The sequence below is a fragment of the Cheilinus undulatus genome, linkage group 12 (assembly GCF_018320785.1).
Source record: "Cheilinus undulatus linkage group 12, ASM1832078v1, whole genome shotgun sequence".
Taxonomy (NCBI): Eukaryota; Metazoa; Chordata; class Actinopteri; order Labriformes; family Labridae; genus Cheilinus; species Cheilinus undulatus.
In genome coordinates, this window is record NC_054876.1 from 49,537,838 (window position 1) to 49,553,359 (window position 15,522).

At 35.7% G+C, this 15,522-nt stretch overlaps 1 long non-coding RNA gene across 1 annotated transcript in view; it reads left to right on the top strand.

Moving 5' to 3' along the window:
* The window catches only part of LOC121518493, a 35,353-nt gene extending 26,134 nt beyond the window's left edge, over positions 1 to 9,219 (top strand). The window contains exons 2-3 of the long non-coding RNA XR_005992655.1: positions 5,238 to 5,367; positions 9,036 to 9,219. This is a non-coding gene — a long non-coding RNA (uncharacterized LOC121518493). The remainder of the gene's footprint in view (positions 1 to 5,237; positions 5,368 to 9,035) is intronic.
* Positions 9,220 to 15,522: the final 6,303 nt, after the last annotated feature.

Consider the following 15,522-nt stretch of genomic DNA (forward strand, 5'->3'; position numbering starts at 1 on the left):
TCTAGACTGATGTATATGTAGATGGCAGTGATGGAATATTTTACTAACTTTAAAGGATGACATAAACTTCAAAGCCAAAGATGGAATGTTTTATAAGCTTTAAAGGATGACATCACATTCAAAGGAAAGGATGGAATGTTTTATAAGCTTTAAAGGATGGCATAATCTTAAAAAGGCAATGATAGAATGTTTTATTTACTTTAAAGGATGACATCACATTCAAAGGAAAGGATGGAATGTTATATAAACTTTAAAGGATGGTATCATCAAATGCAGATGGCAGAAAGTTGGTGTATCCGGGTGTTATTTGCTCCGTTTCTGTGAAATAGTAGGTATAGTTGGCTTAGTAGTAGCTAGTTTTTGGAAAACTTTTTCAAAAATTGCTAAATAAGGACAGTCAACAAATCGTAAAGATTGTTGGTATGTTCAGTAATGATGTGGTATTTGCCCACATGAGCCAGCTCTTTTATATGAACAACAGGAGCTGGCTCCTGTTTAAGAGACAGTTTCCTGTCTCCCATATCTGATGTTGTTTAATCCACATTTAAAACCCAAACTGTTACCAGATGAAGATCTGTTTGGGAGCCGGAAGATGGAAGATGGAACATCAGCTGTGGAACACAAAAGATCAGAGTGTACTATGGCAAACTGTACCAAACCAAACCACACCGGTTTTTACAAGACTCAATAGCATTTCAGCTTTCAGAGATCATGACTTATTGTTTTAAGGTTCTGATTTTTCTTTGGCCTTTCCATTCAAACCTGTCCTTGTGCTCTAAACTGCCTCCTTGTTCTCAGATTTTCTCTGTTTGTGCTCTAAATTCTCTTAAACCTTTAGTTTCTTGCTCTCAAATTTCCTGTGCCGAAACTTGAACCCTTCTCCTGATTTTCCTCTGTGCTTGAACAGACTTTCTCTGCACACCCAGAATGCACTGCTCTGATCTCACTAAGAGAGTTCCAACATTCTGTCATTTGTAAAGACAAAAGTCATCACAAACCTGAACAGTAATTATCAAAATTTCTGATACCTGAAGTCTGGAGCAACAACGGGCAGAGCTAACGTGATTGGTCCATCCTCTACCTGTTTCTAATAGGGTTCAACATTGTGGTTGTGGAAGTGAAAATCCCATTTATTTTCTCCGTAGGGGATTTATCACCAGAAATATCCAAGTTAGACTCACCACATGTGAAATAATGATATTTGCTCCTGTAAAAGACAAAAGTTCATTAGATATCTACCTTGTTTAAAAAAAAAAACATTCTTTGTGATCTTAGCCAAAAAATACTACAATACCCACAATCCTTGAGTGTCACAGTGACGTCTCTGATTGGTGGGGTTTATCAATGCCAAATATATTTTCAAATACAATTTCAAATATAATCACTCACTAATCAAAGATCAAATTAAAAAAAAAAGAGTCAATCAATAATCAAAGTGCAGAGGAAACGTACATATGTGGTTTGAAAGCTTGAAAAGCTGATATTCACAATGAATTAAATGAATGGCAGTGGATTGTGGGATGTGTAATTCCTTCCTCTATGTGAATAAATACATCCAGTCTTGTTCGTTTGTCTCTTTCTCTGTTTCCTGTTTCTGTGCTGAGTTATAGTTATGAACGCCAGGTATCTGGTTAGTTCGATTCATGCGTTGTATCTGTTGCTGTAAGGGTTTGAGGAAATGTCTCTGAGGGATTTTAAATGGTGGCATTTTACTTCTGGAACCAGAGCTGACAGTGAAGTGGGCGCGTTGCTTTCACCGTAGCTATCGCTAACTAGGCTAGCTCTTGTATAAGACATAAATGTTGGACTCCAAAATGTCAGCCCTCAGGTGAAGCACTTTAACTTCCACAAAAGCGTGTAGAAACTTCCTCCCAAGCTAAAACAGACGCTGGCACTGACCGTCAGCAGGTTAAGCGATAAGAAGCGATGGACGGCGTGCTGTTTTTCCCACTGCTGAGCGCCTCAAACATCATTTTTAAAAGATTCGCTGTTCCCTGCGGCGTCTCTGTGTTTACCTTCGCTGTTTATGGACACATTCACACACATCCACGCCATAAAGTCATGAGAACCTCCTCACCTTGATAACTGAACATGACTACGTGTGTTTGGGCTTAAAATGATTAACCTTTACAGCCGCGGCCTCCTGCAGCTCCGCTCAGCTCTGGTCATAAAGCCGACATTTCTGACACTGGCGTCTTTAAAAACACCAACTAGAGGGGAAATAACCCAGATATTACTGCTGATTTAGAAATGTTTATTTCTAATGTAACTCTCAGCTGCTCCTCCTAAGCTGAAACCAGCTGAAGGAACTATGCTAAATATTATGAAGTAGGATAGGCCTTCTCTTCCTCTCTCTTGTTCTCTTCTTCCCCTGTCTCTCATGGTGTCAAAATTCACAGGTGCACTCTGGGTAAACAATGGCCAGAGGCGGGGCGGGGGGGTCAGGGGCCAGGAAGAGCCAGGGTGGCCATCCTCGGTCCCGTCGTTAGCATGCTTTGGGAGCATTAGCATTTTTTGGCGTGCTCAGAGGTGTGAGTAAGACACAGGGCTGCTCAGGTCAAAGGTCAAAATATTTGATTATTACTGAGCAAACAGGGTCAGATTACAGCAGCATGACGGCGACACAGCGGCTGCTTTAACATGAGAGGGAGGGAGCTAATCATACATAGAAAACAAACATCAATCAGATAATCTGTGACATCTGAGCGGGATGGGCTGATTTCATCCAGCTAAGGATGTTATTGACCTTTACTCTGCATACACAGCAACAGTTACGCTGCAATCATCAGAACATTTCTACTAGTCCCTGCACTTTACAATAAAGTGATTTTTACCCCAGGTTACCCAATTTAGCTAAAGAAAAGTGATCCAGATCACAGATGACTTAGTCCTTCAGACCTTCTACTACAGGTCTAGACTGAGTACACTAAGTACAGAGCTACTTTAACTGCTTTTCTCCCACATTTTGTCACAAACATCCTTTTAATGGAAATGCTGGTATAAAGATAATAAACCTGTGATGTAAGAGACCAAGCAATGATGTGTTGTTCATGAATGAGTCTGTTCTTTTGGCCAGCTCTTCCATTTTTATATAATTAATCCACATTTTAAAAAATCCAAACTGGTACAAAATAAAGAGCCATTTGGGAGCCACAAGACCTACTCTTAATACTGAGCTGAGCCAAATGATCCAGATCTCTATGATAAGACAGATTTATATTGCATCCAGTGAGGCATCAGTTTTGGAAACACAAACAAGAAATTGAAGGAAATGTGAAGGAAATGTCAGGAATGTGTGTATACAGACTCATAAATACATTCCTGTATGGTGTGCAGCTCTCAGATATGGCAGTGTGACTTGACTGGGGTCATAACGAGGACACATGTCGTATAAAAGTATAACAGAGGTGACGGAGCTTCACCACTTCCTTTGACTTTTTCATTGGTTAACTATTGACTCATTTAACAGCCTGTAGGTCACACGGGAGACAGAGGAGTCAATGTCACAACGATTTGAACTACAAAAAAGACTTTTATACGTTCATAATAATATTTGCACACATAACTTAAGAAAAAAATAATTCTGTTTAACCCATGTGACCTAAATGTTTCATTACTGTAAAGTCAATGAAAAATTTTTTTTAAAATAACTCTAACGCTCAAAACCTAGCCTGACATTAACCCCCTAAACCCAACCTTATCATAACCCCCTAAACCCAACCTTATCATAACCCCCTAAACCCAACCTTATCATAACCATCTAAACCCAACCTTATCATAACCCCTAAACCCAACCTTATCCTAACCCCCTAAACCCAACCTTATCATAACCCCCTAAACCCAACCTTATCGTAACCCCCTAAACCCAACCTTATCATAACCCCCTAAACCCAACCTTATCATAACCATTTAAACCCAACCTTATCATAACCCCTAAACCCAACCTTATCCTAACCCCCTAAACCCAACCTTATCATAACCCCCTAAACCCAACCTTATCGTAACCCCCTAAACCCAACCTTATCGTAACCCCCTAAACCCAACCTTATCATAACCCCCTAAACCAAACCTTATCATAACTCCCTAAACCCAACCTTATCATAACCATCTAAACCCAACCTTATCGTAACCCCCTAAACCCAACCTTATCATAACCCCCTAAACCCAACCTTATCATAACCCCCTAAACCCAACCTTATCCTAACCCCTAAACCCAACTTAATCCTAACCCCCTAAACCCAACCTTATCATAACCCCTAAACCCAACCTTATCATAACCATCTAAACCCAACCTTATCATAACCATCTAAACCAAACCTTATCATAACTCCCTAAACCCAACCTTATCATAACCCCCTAAACCCAACCTTATCATAACCCCCTAAACCCAACCTTATCCTAACCCCTAAACCCAACTTAATCCTAAACCCAACCTTATCATACCCACTAAACCCAACCTTATCATAACCATCTAAACCCAACCTTATCATAACCATCTAAACCAAACCTTATCATAACCCCCTAAACCCAACCTTATCATAACCCCCTAAACCCAACCTTATCGTAACCCCCTAAACCCAACCTTATCGTAACCCCCAAAACCCAACCTTAGCCTAACCCCCTAAACCCAACCTTATCGTAACCCCCTAAACCCAACCTTATCGTAACCCCCTAAACCCAACCTTATCATAACCCCCTAAACCCAACCTTATCGTAACCCCCTAAACCCAACCTTATCATAACCCCCTAAACCCAACCTTATCATAACCATCTAAACCAAACCTTATCATAACTCCCTAAACCCAACCTTATCGTAATCATCTAAATCCAACCTCACACAAATCCTATTTGCCTTACCTTCCTCTAACCTCTTCAACCCTCTTCCTAACCCAAAACTTACCCTAAAAATGATGAAACTTTTTTTTATAATGCAGAGAATAAAACTTCAGAGTGAACACTTTGCTTCTACTTTTAAACATTTCCTGACATTATTTTAGTTGATCTTTAAACTTACTTCTCCATGAATATCTCTGTTTTCCTGACTGAGCTTGGATTTTTATTTTATTTCAAGCCCATTTAAAGATTACTTACATATTTTATGAACTGATTAATAATCCCAGGGCAAATGCTTGGGGCAAATGTTTAAGTGGTGTTTTTCAAGGCAAATCCTGAATCTTTACTGAAAATCAGGAAGATTATTCACGATATCTTCTAATTTGTGTGTTTTTATTGGACAGGGAGAAGAAGAAAAAGAAAAATGGTATCTGTGTTCCCTCAAACATGAACTTGGAGAGGAATCAGAGTTCTGCAACGCCGTGTCGAAACCTGGAGCATTATCTGCAGGACGAAGGTTAATGAGGGGGAAAGGTAAGGCGGGCAGGACACACACACCTGAGGGTTTTATAAATGTCAGGTAAAAGCTGGTCAAAGTGAAACTCTTCTGCTTCAATCATCAAAACATTTCAATCTTTGGCTGTCAACCCTGTAAAGTTAATGTAGGCAGTGACCTTAAATTTAGTCTCAATCTTCTGAGTAAGATTAGACTGCTTTAGATTATTTTTTTATCACCAGCAGCTTCACTGCATACAGCATGCAGGGATACCAGACTTCCTTAAAGTTCCAAACTGTGGCCTACTATTTTGCAGAAATGGAGGGGGTCAGTCCCCAACATCCCCAGCTTCACCAACATTCTGTCCTCTGATGATGTCATCCTTTAAGCCTTTAATTGATCAGATTTACTAAACCGCGTTCCCTCCTCTCACTGAAATAAAAGAAACGATATAAACCAGTTTTCTTCCATTACATAATGATAAATCAGACCTGACCTCCATGCAAAACTTCAGCATCAAAATTGATAATTCTATGATCCTCTATCCCCACCCTCATATCCGCCATCTTCGCTTTCTTTGGGCGTAAAGAAAGTCTGCCCCAGGTGAGAGGGTTTCCGTATCTTTGAATCTTGTTTATTAGATAATTGCTTAAGATTTACCGTTACAAACAAACTTTGACTGAAATTCCAGTACCTTGAATAAGAAACAGTTCTGACCTGCTTTTATTTTGAAAGAAAATAAAGAGGTTTGAGTCATTCAGAAATGAGCACTTGAACCTAAGGGGGGAAAGGGGATTTGTTCTGGATTGAAAATTTAATCAGTGAAAAGTTTGTTTTACCCTCCAGAGCACTTTTAGGGCTTTTTGTTTGCATTTTTTGCTCTTACTTGGGCATCTTTTGACAAAGATGTTCATTTTTGAATTATTTTTTCTAAATGTCATTATCCACACCGTGTTGTCAGAATTTTCCACTGTGTAGACAAAAAACTCACACTCACCCCCCTAAAGCCCTTTTAGGCCTCATTGACTACCATTAAAACCACTTCTTTTCATTCCACTGCCACTGCAACACAGAAATAAGAAATCCTGTCAATTCCTCTGTTATTCAGTCATTCAGAGGTAAAAACATTTGCACACCAAAAAAGAAGTCACCAAATTTTGCCTTTTTTCAATGTTTGCAGAGAGGCATTGTGGGAGATAATGACCTTGTTTGAACTGATCGGATAGATCAGTGACTGTAGGCCAGTGGATTTAATTATTTCAACTAAAACTACTTTAGGTGTTTTCTATGAATTTCAGAGTCTGGTGAAAAATTGAAATTATGAAAATGAATTCACATCTGCTATACATGATGAGGACTGGAGTTAAGGACCTAAAACTTCAAAAAGGTTTTTTCTTTCACGTTTAATATTTCTAAATATATCCAATGTCCTAAAAGGGCTTTAGGAGGGAGAGTGATTTTTAAAATGTTTTTGTTATAACACAAAACATAATAGTACGTCAAAATCAGTGTTGCTGCTAATCACTGACATATCCAAGACTGATAATCCCTGCACAAAAAAATCTGCTTTGCATTTTTCAAATAGAAAATAAATCTTTTTTGTGTCAGAAATGTGGCATTATGTAAATAAACTGGCCTTTATAGGGTTAAATCATGAAAAATAATTCACATCTGCTATACATGATGAGGACTGGAGTTAAGGACCAAAAATTAAAGTACGTTTTTGCATTTATTTTTAAAACTTTTAAATATATCCAATGTCCTCAAGGGCTTTAGGAGGGAGACTGTGATTTTTTTTAAAGGAAGGCTTGAGGGATAATTAACTGGATATTTTAAAAATGATTGCACTCATTAAAGACCTTAATTAACTGTGATTACTGCCCGCTCATGTGTGCTCTGATCCATATCACAGAGAATACATATCCCATGATGCTTTGTTGTGATGAGGTATCTGGGTTGCATGAAGTCAGTATAATAATAAATCAGTGTTTCCCTACAATAACATAAACATAGCTTAATTGAAACAGACGATAAGGCCGCCGCTGCGCTGTAGTGTGATGTAGGTTAATGGGCTTTATGGATGATGAGCTGTAATTGAGACAACAATCTGTCCGGCTGATAGTCGGCAATCACTGCGTTCATAAAACTCCTCGTTTCTCCTGAACACACAGCTGCCGTAAAACAACTCTGGCTTTATTACACACAAACACACAAATACAGGCTGAGAAGGAGGAAAACTCAAATATTTTCTTTAGTTTTCTCTTAATTATAGTGTTTTTTTATGAATTTCCTTTAACAGACGTCATTCTGAGTAAAAAAGTGTGGTTATAAATGAACGTGAGTAAAATCTGTTGTCAGGTTTTTTAATTAAAGATAATTTTCTATGTCATCAGTCAATGAAATCAAACTTTATTTATACAGCGCCTTTTGAACTAGTTCAATTGCAGGTCAAAGTGCTTTCTAGGATTGGACAAAAGTGACTGACAGAAAGGTTAAAAGGTTTAGAGACTAATGCACACAGAAGTAGTTCACTAAAATAATGAAAAATAAGACAAGAGACAGAGATAAAAGACAAAGCAGTAAACAGAAGAATTTATAAAATAAGAATCATTAAAATGAACTTATAGCCAACTAAAACTACTACCAGGCTAACAGTCAGGGCTTAGGAAGAAGGGCGGGGTTTCTTTTTATGATCGTGTGATTGGTCGAAATCTTTCTTTTTGGTTAGGAGCATGTTTTCATTAAAGCAGAGCTGGTTCAATGTAAAAAAGGGAAGAACATGAGGCCTATTTACCTTGACCTTTGACCTTTGACCTATGAAATCTAATCAGGTCATCCTTGATTTAGTGTGGGCGTTTCTGGACAATTTTTAGAAAATCCCTCAAAGTGTTCCTGAGATATGACGTTCTCAAGAAAGGCCTGAAAATATGATTCCTCTGACACCGCCTGTCACAGACATGGAGAAATAAAAATAACCATTCAAAATAATCTAATCACAGTTTCAGGACTTTGTTATTCATCTTGTCACTTTTAAGGTCACAGAAACCCCTCCAACCGTCCTAACGTCGTTGGTTATCTGCTGTTTATTTTTCAAAAGCTTTTGTTTTTTAAAAAAATGTGCATTCTTCTGTATTTCTTTGTTTAACTTTTATTCATATTTCTTTAACGATTACGTTTAGAACTGTCATTTATTTTGTTAATTAAAAATGATTATTTTTAAAACTGTTATATTTGTAGGTAAAATGTGTAGACTTTTTTAGAATAAATTTGACACAAATTCGTTGTGTTTTTACAGTATAAATGGGATGATGATTACATATTTAGTTGTTGCAGTTATGTTGAAAATAAGTAATATTAATGATTTAAGTAGTGGTTGCTATATCTTTTTATAGAAAATATAATATTGTCATATTAACCAAATGTCATTAACAGTATGATGTGATTTATCTCTGTATTATTTTCCATCTCTTGATTATTTATATCATTGTATTTGTTTTATTTTATTTTTAACATCCTGGCATTCTGTATTTTTTAAATAAGTTTCCTCACTGCTCTGTTCATACCAAACATGATTCCATATCTATTTTGTAATTTTATATTTTTATCAAAATATAAGTTACAATGTTTTTAACTCCCTTACCTCCTAATTTTAATAGATATTTCCAACAGAATGTCCTTTAATATCCTTGTGTTTTGTGTTTTGTAGTTCACTAAAGCTGTCAAAGACAAAAACAGTCCAAACCCCGTCAGATATCTGCTGCTTCTAACGTTTTAAATGCTTTTCTCCGTGGAATAAATGTGCATCATTATGGATTTCTCAGTTCTAAATCACTTTCATTTTTATTTTTACTGCCACTAAGAAATGTGAGTTTTTATGAATTAAAACCATCTGTAAGCACAGTCACTCCTGAATCTAATAAAGTTTTTTTCTGCTAGAAATTTAGTTTGGTTTTCTTTATATATAAAATAAATATTTTACTGGATGATTTTCTCCTGTAATTTTACTTTATGGTTCCAAAAGTAAATGTCCTTTTATTTCCTTATTGCTGCTGTTATTTCCACACCATTCTTCAGCGCTCATGAAATCAGTTTAACACAATTTAGACCAGGTCAGAATTTTACTGAACATTTACTGTGTTTAATCATTTTATCCAACATGTTTTCATTTAATTATTTTATAATAAAGGACATCATTGTGTGGATTTTAGTTTATTTCCCTTCTTAGTTTCTTTTAATTTGAGAAACAGTTTGACTTTTTTTATTATTTATTATTTATTTTTTATTTATTTATTTTATTTATTTATCTTTTTTTTTTTTTTTTTTTTTTTTTTTTTTTTTTGGTGAATTATATTTTGATCTCTTTTGAGCACAAATTACATAAACTGAAGGTTGGCTTGTTTTTAATTTTGCTCCCTTATGTTTGTAAATAAAAAATGGATTGTTTCTATTATAATTATAAACTTTAATTTGAATGTATTTTTCTTACTTTATTTGTCTCTTTATGTCCTTGTGTTGGGTTTTTTTCAGCACCATTGATGATAATAATAATAATAACAACAACAATAATAATAACAACATCAATAATTACAACAATATCAACAATAACAATAATGATAATAACAATTACAAAAATGATTATAATAATAACAATAATAATAATAATAACAATGAGATTAACATTAAAAACAATACTAATAACAACAACAACAATAACAAAAATAATACCAATAATAACAACAACAATAATAATAACAACAATAATAACAGTAATAATAAAAATAATAATAATGACACACTTTATTACATTTTGATGAGATGTAGTTCTTAAAACCAGAGAAATCCAACCAGAGCACACACAATAAACCTCGCTCACAATTCAAAGAGAATTTCTATATCTTATATTTTATAACAAATCTATATTCTTATGAATTTATTTCTTCTTATTATTTTTTATGCTTTTATATTGTTTTTAATTTTATGTCTTTTATATTTCCATAGTTCTTTATCATATATTTTAAAACTTTAATATTTTGCTCATTTATAAAAAGAATTCCTTCTTAAACGTTGCTTGACTTGTAATTTGAATCATTTTTTATATATTATTCATGGATAACAATAATAATTCTATTTTAGCTTTAAAATATCATTTGGGTTACAGAGCTTCTACATATTGGTGTATTAATCATTGCAGAAACATCAAAAATGATTTAGGTAATTACCCAAACCAAACCTTACTTTGGTTAGGGTTAGGGTGGTCTAATACATTTGTTAAGCACTGTAGATCCTTTTTTATATAATTATTATTTGTGATGAGCTCTGGGTTATAAAAGCAGAACAGTAGGGACAAAACCTCAAATAAAAGCTGCTTTTATCCATAAAGAAATGTTTTCTTGTTCATTTGTTCCTTTGTTTTTACTTTTATTTCACATTTATTTAATTTTTCACGCTTTCATATCCTGGTCTTGTAAACTTGTGAATCTTTTTCCCCGATTACAAACCTGATCAAAATCTCCTGTTTTACATTTTTCTTCACTTCAGTTTACATTAAAAAAAATTTATTTATTTAGCAGAACACATCATTTTAATATATTGCTCCTTTATTATTATTATTATTGTCATTGTTATTATTATTATTATTTTATTTTATTATTTATTTGTTTTATATTTATTTTTTGTGCATGTTTTCAGAGAGGTCGTTCTTTAAAGAAATCTAACAACATTTTAGGAAAAGTCCAAATTTAACTGAGAATCTGCTGTTTAATTTAATTGTCTAATATTTTTAAATGTATTCATTTCTTATTCTTTATCTTATTTTACTTTCATATTTAATGTTTAAAAACTTTTAAAATCTTGACTTTTAAAATCATTTATCTCACACTGAACCTGATGAATAATCTCTTATTTTGACGTTTTTTTCTTTTTTGTTTTGATAGAAAAATAAATCTTCCTTTTATTAGATCTTCTGATAATTTTATCACAGTGTTTCTACTTGTATTGTCTTTAGATTTTGTTCTTTTGGTGTGTTTCCCCTCACCGTCTCAGAGATGTCAAGATTTTGTTCTTTTGGTGTGTTTTCAGAGACGTAAGCCTCCCGGTTCATGGAGAGCGGCTTTGGGGAATACCAGTAGTCCCGTCATGTCTTCAGTTTTATCTGCTCTTTACTACCGTTCCTTTACAACTCCTCTGTTTATCCACAATCAATGTGACCAATACAGGGGCGTATTAGGGGCAGTAAGTATATTGTAAATGAAAGTTTATGGTAAAATGGCCCATAAACGCGCGGCTGTATAAGTCTGAATGAGGCGCTGCTAGAGAAGATTCCTGGAGCGTTTATGGACGCTGGTGAGAGGTGAGAGTTATTTGCTCACTTTTCCTTTTATTTGTTGTTTTATTGTGTTATGATGACTTCACCAGTTAAAGATGCAGTAAATATTATTATTTAATATGTCTGTACATCTCTAGAGGCGTTAAAGAAGGATCCTGTTAAAGTCAGCCTCCATGGCTGATATGAATGATGGGTTTTCTTGTGTTAAAATGCTGCGCTGCATCCCGGACCCTGATGGATTCATCTAAGGTCGCTGCTGTGGCGTGCTGTCAACCATTTTGTTTTGGCGAGGTGAGATGTGCCCTGAAATGGCTGCCACCCCCGTCAGACCGTGGAGGAGGTTCTTCTGAGACTCCATTTGCGTGTGCATGAAGTTTCCAGGAAGGACAAACTGATAGAACGCATATCGATGTCTGAACTGATAAAACCATCTCTAAAGAACAGAATCTTCTCAGGTCCGTGACAGTAGAGGAAACAAACATTCACAGTTCCACATCTCTCAGCGAGGAGACGATCGGCTAAGTTTAGGGATCATTACCCTTCTTTTGGACTTCCTGTGTTGCAAAAGTCCTTTGCTTCTACCTCAGAGATAATCTTCTAGGCTTGTCCTCGGCACTCAGCTCCTCAGGGGCCTCTGACTCGCTGCCAGATGAACATTTGACCTCGATGATAACAGCCCAGGATGTTGTTCCTCATTAACGCCCCACCACAGAGCCGAGCTGCACGACCTCTGCCATAAAATGGCTTTTTAACTTCCTTCTGAGAAGTTTTACTAAAATGTCATAAGGCTTGGGTGATGAAAGGTGATTAATGCTGAAATAAAAGTCTGAAATCTTATGAAAAAGAATAGAGAGAGAAGACCTTACAGAACATGACTGTGGAAGTGGAAATGTGGTGTTGGTTGACCTCCTATCAGTTTAAGCACTGTAATAAGAAGGAGAATGACCAATCAGATAACAGACAACAACAGAACACCGTCGTCTGCATAACAGGGATCCTGATGTTTCTCCACAGGGCTCTGATATTCAGATTTATTACAAAAGGAGGGAAAACCATGTTCAAAAGTTACCCAGACACAAGAGACCTTATCATGCATCGTATAACCACAATTCCAAAAATAGCTGGGTCGCTGTTTGAAACGTAAATAAAAACGCAAGTCAGTGAGTGTCAAATCTCATATTTTATTCGCAATAACTAATTCTGGGATCAAAGTCAGAATTCCGAGATCAAAGTCAGAATTCTGGGATTATATTTAGAATTCCAAGATCAATGTCAGAATTCTGAGATTATATTTAGAATTCCAAGATTAATGTCAGAGTCCTGAGATCAAAGTCAGAATTCTGAGATTATATTTAGAATTCCAAGATCAAAGTCAGAGTTCTGAGATCAAATTAAGAATTCCGAGATAAAAGTCAGTATCCTGAGATCAATGTCAGAATCCTGCGATCAAAGTCAGAATTCTGAGATCAAAGTCAGAATTCTGAGATCAAAGTTAGAATTTTTAGATCAAATTTAGAATTCAGAGATCAAAGTCAGAATTCTGAGATCAAAGTTTGAATTCTGAGATCAAAGTCAGGATTCTGAGATCAAAGTCAGAATTCTGCGATCAAAGTCAGAATTCTGAGATCAAATTAAGAATTCAGAGATCAAAGTCAGAATCCTGAGATCAACATCATAATCCTGAGATCAAATTTAGAATTTTGAGACCAAAGTTAGAATTTTGAGATCAAAGTTAGAATTTTGAGATCAAAGTCAGAATTCTGAGATCAAATTTAGAATTTTGAGAGCAAAGTCAGAATAACAATAACAACAATAAGCACAGATGAGATGTTAAACTGAGACGTTTTACTCAACTTGTAGACATCAACTTTTTTGTAACTGGTGTATTTATTTTAGGAATTTAATGGATCTGGATCCTTCAAAGCTAGGTCTCCTCTAGCTAAGGCCAGGATCTCCTCAGGTCCATCCTACGGCCGTCGTCCATCTCTATCAGAGCTCATCACGCCGCCTCCTCAAACATTTCTGTGTCTCTGTGGTGAAACCTCCTTAACTGCTCCCACCCCTCTATAAACTTTATGGCAGTGAGGAGATGGCGGTCTGTTTAGCCAGCTCGCCCGTTGCTACCCACGGAGCTGAGCATCTCTGTTTGTCCTCGCTCTGCTCACATGTGAAAGTATTTGTTTTCTCCTAAAGCTCACACATTCAACACTGACTTTACACTTCTGTAGTTTTAATTTCTACATGGTGATGAGAGGGGTATGATGATGGACAGGAAGTCAGACCTTCAACTTAAACTACACCAAACACTTGATTTGTTCAGTTTATTTATTTCACTAAAAACTCTTTATTACCCTTTATTTGATTAAATAGATGAGACACAATCTCCTAAAATATTTACACTTGATGAACACGATGAGGGGAATTATAGGGCCACAGAAAAAACATCAGGAATTCTAAGGGTAAAGTCAGAAGTTTAATTTCTTTTGCAAAAGAAATATAAGACCAAAATCTGAATCCTGAGAAAAATCAGATTGATCCCAGAAACCTGGGATATATCTCAGAACTTTTTTCTGAGATTTCTGACTTTGATCTCAGAATTCTTAATTTGATCTCAGAATTCTGACTTTGATCGCAGAATTCGAACTTTGATTTCAGTATACTGACCTTGATCTCAGAATTCTGACTTTGATCTCGGAATTTTGACTTTGATCTCTGAATTCTAAATTTGACCTCAGTATTCTGACTTTGATCGCAGAATTTAAACTTTGATCACTGAATCCTGACATTGATCTCGGAATCCGAACTTTGATCTCTGAATTCTAAATTTGATCTCAGAATTCTGACTTTGATCGCAGAATTCAGACTTTGATTTCAGTGCACTGACCCTGATCTCAGAATTCTGACTTTGATCTTGGAATTTTGAGTTTGATTTCTGAATTCTAAATTTGATCTCAGAATTCTGACTTTGATCTCAGAATTCTGACTTTGATCTCTGAATTTTGACTTTAATTTCTGAATTCTAAATTTGATCTCAGAATTCTGACTTTGATCACAGAGTTTGAACCTTGATCTCAGAATCCTGACTTTGATCTCGGAATTCTAAATTTGATCTCAGAATTTTGACTTTGATCTCAGAATTCTGAGTTTATTCTCAGAATTCTAACTCCAAAGTTGGACTTTTTTTTCCAAATTACAAAATAAATTTGGTGGAATTCTGACTACATTTACAGGACTTACTTCTTGTAACTTCTAAATTGGTACTCATTCATCGCACAATTTTCTGATCATTAAACCAGAATTCCAACTTTTCACAAAGAATTATAAACTTTTAAAAAATATCTGAAAATCATTTTTTCTATCTGGTCAGCTTCCTGATTCCTGACTTTAAATTCAGAATTATAGTGTTATAGTCGAATAATAGTCTCTGTAGGACAACAATAAAGCACTTTAAGGCGGATATCAGCGAAAAATGTGAATCTGCAACATGAAGGACTAAACCCTGAAGTGGGGTATCTAAGGGACCATCATGATCATGGACTTCCCCAAGGCTCTAGTCTGGGTTCTTTATTTTTTCAGACATTTAAACGATTCAACTTTTAAAATAGCCTAAAAACAAGTGACCAGAAACGTTCTGATGTCTGATGCTGCGTTTCTGTTCCTCCAGGTTTCTGTGCATTTATTAATGTGTCTACAAGTTCAAGATGGCGACGTGAATGAACGGCGCTCTCTGCTGATAGCGTGTATCAGGGTGAAGATAGGACTGTTGTCAGAGGTAGAAATGGAGCCAGAGGGACAAAGGTCTGAGGAGACAAATGAACACACAACTACACACACACGCAGCATTTGAGATAGCAGGATCTGTGCTCTG